The 6,126-nt window shown below is 41.2% G+C and overlaps 1 pseudogene; it reads left to right on the top strand.

Moving 5' to 3' along the window:
- The first annotated feature begins 2,137 nt into the window (after window positions 1–2,137).
- On the top strand, window positions 2,138–5,496 carry LOC119419402 (annotated as a pseudogene).
- Window positions 5,497–6,126: the final 630 nt, after the last annotated feature.

Here is a 6,126-nt window from a genome sequence, read left to right as displayed (position 1 = left end):
TTCCTTCCCTCCATTGATTACGGTGACATTATTTACATGAACACTCCTACAAGAACTCTGCTGATGTTGGATGCTGCAGATGTTGGATGATGTCTATCATGGTGCACTAAGATTCATAATTGTCTGTGATTATTGTACCCACCACTGCACCCTGTATTCACTGGTTAACTGGACATCATTAACTTCACGCAGACTCTCTCACTGGTACATTTTCATCTTTAAATCACTTCTTGGTCTGCTGCCTTCATACATCTCCTCTTACATGTCTCTGCGTGAGTGCAGCTACAGCGTGCGCTCTCAGGACATTATTACCTGCAGTGTTCCCTCAGTGAGAACTAAACTAGGCAAGAGGGCCTTCTCCTACTCTGCTCCTGTTTCCTGGAATACCTTACAAAAACATCTGAAGCTCTCGACCTTGACCTCTCTAAGTGGCTTTTAGAATCTGTTGGACTCCTGGGAGGGACCAATGCAGACATGTTCCTGTTTTTAGTTTTCTACATTCACCTTTGAATCTATCTGTTTTTTTTTTTTTTTGTTACCTTTTTTTTAGCCATCCTATTTGTTTAAAAAAAAAAGCCTGGGGTATGACTTTTTATAACTGTTTATTGTTGTCGCTGATGTCCATTGTTGTCATCATTCTTTGTTGAAATCAGGTCTCTCTTGTAAATGAGTCCTCGAGGCTCAATGGGATTTACATGTCTAAATAAATGTTGAATGAACTATACTAGATCTCTACAAAGCTAATTGAACAAATCATTCTAAAGAGACTAATCAGTGTTTTATCACATTCATACACCAATGGGACACACATCGGAAGCAGTGAGGGGTTCAGTGTCTTGCCCAGGGACACTTCGGCATGTGACTGCTGGTGGATTCGAACCCCCAACTCTTGCATTGGAGGACGACTGCTCTAACCACCCACCAACATGCAGCCACCTTGAGCGGCGCAATTCTAGAACAAAGGGGGTCCTTGACTGATGAAGCTGGTGACAATCATCCCTCAGATGATTTTGAAGAATATTTCATATTGCGTTCAATAAAAACCAATCTTGGAAACTTGAGTTGGCTTTCAGGTCCGGTCTGAGCTGAGAAAAAAAACATTCTTCTCTTCGGATCTTCAAGTTCCTTTAGTTACTGAATTCCTGAATGGACTGTCCTTTAAAACTGTCCAAGTGCTTCAGCCCCGATCGTGAATGCTGAGCCTTTTTATACATTTGTCTGCTTATTGCATAATTTCTGCATAGCAACAGCCCTGGATACAGACTATTCAACGTCAGATCACATGTTCAACGTCACTGCCATTGCTAAAAATATCTTTGACTGCCACTGGGTCTGTTTTCCTGTTTTTCTGCAGAGAACTTCCTCTTTTTCTGAGAGAGCCTCTTCACTTAAGGTAACTTGTTCTTGTTTTCTGAAGATAAATTCTTCTTTTTCTACAGATAACTTCCTCTATTACCTCTGGACATCTGTTCAGACTTCCACTTCCTGTGGTGATTTGACACATGAATATTAAGCTGTGGACTTGACCTTTTGACCATTGATTCTCTTCATTTTTTAGTCAGTAACGTTAATTCATTTACTCGTAATCATTTAAAATTGATTCACTTTCAATGTAAGCTTTCCATATAATCTCTTAATTTAAGCTCTATAATGTCTTCAACATTGATTGATTAAGTCTTAATTCATAGGATTTCACACTCTTAAAACATAGTACATTAGAAAGACTTCACACACTGTTACATATAGATTTGTTTCAGTAAATAAACATTTCTTGATTTTTCAGAACACATACTCGGAAACTGTTGTTTGTACTGCTCTTAACCTTCTTTTAGGTCATGAGCACTGACTTCATACTTCACCTAAAATGCACATCACTTGACAGGACCCACTAGAGAAGAAGCAGCAGCAGGACCAGAGTCAGAGTGGTGGTTGTTGTCCCCGACACCCACGGAGAGGCATGAAGGAGGTGGGTCATCATCCCAGACACCCATGGAGATGCAGGTAGGTAGGTCATCATGACTGACACCCACAAAGACACAGCAAGGTGGGTTACCCTCCTCAACACCCAGTAAGACACAGGAAAGTGGGTTGTCATCCCCCACAGAGACACAGGAAGGTGGGTCCTTGTCCTTGATGCATGTGGAGACACATGGAGTGTGGTATCCTGAAGACTCTGGAGAGCAGTAAAGCTGAGTTTGTACATGGAGAGGACCAGCTGGAGAAGACAACCAGACCTGGGTTTGCTGTTGGCCCCTCCCATGGTAGAGGCAAGAACCTGGGAAAGGGAAAGACCAGGGCTTGCCGTAGGACCCCGGATCCTCTGCTGCTGGCCACTCGGGGAACTCAGGATTTAAGCCTCACCGAGCTGCAAGGGGAACTCAAGAGACGAATGGGATGGAGGAGGGTAGCGAGGTGCTGGACAGCTGTGAGGAAATGGAGGCGAGTGTGGTGAGAGGAGGAAACTGGTTTAAATGCCAGGCGGATTCCTCAAAATTGAGACCCCATTCCTCTCTTTTTCATCCACCGAAAGAGGTGATGAGAGAATCTTGACTTCTGGGCTGCGGTGTCTTCTTCTCTGGGCAGGTCTGAACCCTCTCAACTCAAATCCACTTCACCGGATGACAGACTGCGCACACAGCACCCACTTTCTCTTTTAATGTTCCCTTATCCATTGGGCAATCTTTTCTACTGCTCAAGCCAAGTACTCAAAAAGGTTGATCTTTCTGCTGGGTTCCGTATGGTTCATGGATTCTATCATGATTGGTGGAAAGTTAAATCCAGGGTGCAGACAGACACGGAGAAACTCAAGGATAAAATAAATAAAACTGATTTATTTAAGAAAAAAACAACATAAAAACAAAGTCTGGCGTGGCAGCAAAACATACAGCGAGTAATTTTCACTGGGAGACACAATGGAACAGACCATGATGGCTGCAGAAAGCACAACCCATGGACAAGATGGAAACACAGAGAAGCTCAACTTAAAGGGGCACTAATGAGACACAATGATGAACACCTGGGGTGATTAGGATTGGGAACAGGTGAAGCAGGAGCTGACAACATGGGAGGAGAAACACTGGGGAAAGCAGAAAACAAGTACAAGCTCAGAAAAATAAATAAAATTACAATAAGACAAACACCACAAAAACACACAAATCCTAAAATATGGTAGCTAAGGAATTGCCATTATTATTCCTTTCCAAGAGATGATGTATCTGATTCCTTAACAGATTGTGTATATTTTTTAAATATTTTAATTTGGCTTTATGCTGGCCAGTTTAATATCTGTCCTGTATAATATGAGAGAGAAGCAACAGCAAGATTTTATAAAAACTAAAAAAGGGGGCATCTATCTTCATTCATTATATTCATCCATTCATCCACCTATCCATTATCTTTTCGTTTTTTTTTTTTTTTTCTTTTTGGTCACAGAGGTCACTGGTGCCAGTATTCACCAGTCACTGAGCAAGGGACAGACTATGCATGCACAGAGAGAACATTAAAGCTCCCCCCACAAAGGTCCCAGGCCAACATTTAGTGCAGCAACCTTCTCGCTGAGAGGAAACACTTCTATTAAATGCAAAAAAGGGACATACAGTAAGAAAAGATAAGTCAGCAGTTCAAACACAATTGTCCACAGTGCTGCTGGAGCTGCTATTGTCTGATGATGGAGCTACATGACAAAGAAGAATTTTGTGTTCCACAACTCTTCAACACCTCCTGCAAAAAGCCAACACCTCACTGGCCTGATGTGGTGATTCTAAACATCAGCAGCAACGCAACTCTCAATCTGCTTGTAACTATCTCAGTCTCCCACTTCAGGCATATATTAAATTATTATCAAAACCAATATGTTGTTTTAGCCACTTGATCATTTTTGACAGTTTTTTGTTTATTTTTTACAGATATTTTGTTATTACATGTTACTAACACTTCTCTGTCTCTTTGCAGGTAGCTCTACACACCCACTAACATTTTCCTTCTCTCTCTAGCTGTCTCAGACTTTCTTGTGGGTCTCCTTTTGATGCCTTTAGAAATATTCATTCAACCTTTATTTAGACAGGTAAATCCCATTGAGCCCCGAGGACTCATTTACAAGAGAGACCTGATTTCAACAAAGAATAATGTCAACAATGGACAACAGTGACAATAAACAGTTATAAAAAGTCATACAATTTATTTATTTATTTATTTTTAACAAATAGGATGGCTAAAAAAAAAGAAAAGTAACAAAAAACAGCTAGATTCTAAGGTGAATGTAGAAAACCAAAAACAGGAACATGTCTGCATTGGTCCCTGCCAGGAGTCCAACAAATTCTTAAAGCCACTTAGAGAGGTCAAGGTCGAGAGCTTCAGATCTTTTTGTAAAATATTTCAGGAAACAGGAGCAGAGTAGGAGAAGGCCCTTTTGCCTAATTCAGTTCACACTGATGGAACACTGCAGGTAATAATATCCTGAGAGCGCACGCTGTAGCTGCACTCACTCAGAGACATGTAGGAGGAGATGTATGAAGGCAGCAGACCAAGAAGTGATTTAAAGATGAAAATGTACCGGTGAGAGAGTCTGCGTGAAGATAATGATGACCAGTTAACCATTGAATACTGGGTGCAGTGGTGGGTACGATAATCACAGCCAGTTATGAATCTTAGTGCACCATGATAGACAGCATCCAACATCTGCAGGGTTCTTGTAGGAGCGTTCATGTAAATAATGTCACGGTAATCAATGGAGGGAAGGAAAGTCACAGATACAAGGTGCTTCCTAACATTCAGAGTTAAAAAATCACCTGCTGGGGAAATATGTGCTTTTTTATGGTTTTCAAATTGTTCATATTGTTTCAGTTTCAACTGGAAATATTGTTCTCATATCAGTTGATCGCTATGTGGCTATTTGTCACCCTCTGCATTATCCGGTCAAAATCACTATGAAAAGAGTCAAATGGTGTGTTTGTCTGTGTTGGATCAGTAATGCTTTTCACTGAGTTATATTTTTCAAAGATGAAATATTTAAACCAGGCCGGAGTAACTCCTGCATTGGGCAGTGTGCCTTTGTTACCGATTCTCTTGCACATTTAGTTGATTTCACTCTGGACTTTATTGTCCCCATTGCAGTCATTGTCATTTTGTACGAGGGTATTTGTAATGGCTGTGTCTCAGGCTCGTGCCGTGTGCTCTCACTTAGCAGCTATTACCTTAAACAATTCAATGAATTGAACAACAAAGAAATCAGAGTTAAAAGCAGCTAGGACTCTTGGTATTCTTGTTGTTGTATATCTATGTTTATGTCCTTATTATGTTTACTTTCATTTTTTAAAATAATGTGACCAGTACTCTATATGCCCCTTTATTGGTCTTTCTGTTTTATTTTATCTCCTGTATAAACCCTCTGATTTATGCCTTGTTTTACCCTGTTTTCGAGAAGCTTTTAAACTTATTGTTACTTTGCAGATAGCACAGCCTGGCTCCTGTGAAGCCAACATACTGCAGACATGCTGATAATGTGTTCAATACCTGCTCTTCACAGACCCTAACCTTAACATTTCCATCCATCCATTATCTTTACCCGCTTATTCCATTTTGGCTCACGGGGGTCGCTGGTGCCCATGTCCAGCAATCACTGTGCGAGGGGCGGGGTACACCCTGGACGGGTCGCAAGTCCATCACAGGGACACATAGAGACAAACGAGACAAACAACCATTCACTCTCTCACTCACACCTAGGGACAATTTAGAGTTGCCAATCAGTCTAACATGCATGTTTTTGGTCTGTGGGAGGAAACCGGAGTACCCGGAGAAAACCCACGCATGCACGAAGAGAACATGCAAACTCCACTCAGAAAGGCCCCTGGACCGGGGTTTGAACCAGGGACCTGCTCGCTGAGAGGCAGCAGCTCTACCAGTTGCGCCACCGTGCTGCCAACCTTAACATTTGACATATCTTATTTTATGTAAAAGTATATAGAAGCATTATATGAAAACAACAAAGGTTAAAAAGCACAGACTACTGAAAAACACAATACATAAAGAAGAGTACCTAATATATACCTCTTTGTGACTGGGATAAATCATTATCTAAACAAGACTTAAGGTTGTATTAGGATTACTCTGTCTGCAGACTACTATTTA

Source organism: Nematolebias whitei, chromosome 13, assembly GCF_014905685.2.
Source record: "Nematolebias whitei isolate Nwh7 chromosome 13, NemWhi1, whole genome shotgun sequence".
NCBI classification, from domain to species: Eukaryota; Metazoa; Chordata; class Actinopteri; order Cyprinodontiformes; family Rivulidae; genus Nematolebias; species Nematolebias whitei.
This window is presented reverse-complemented; position numbering and strand designations above follow the sequence as displayed.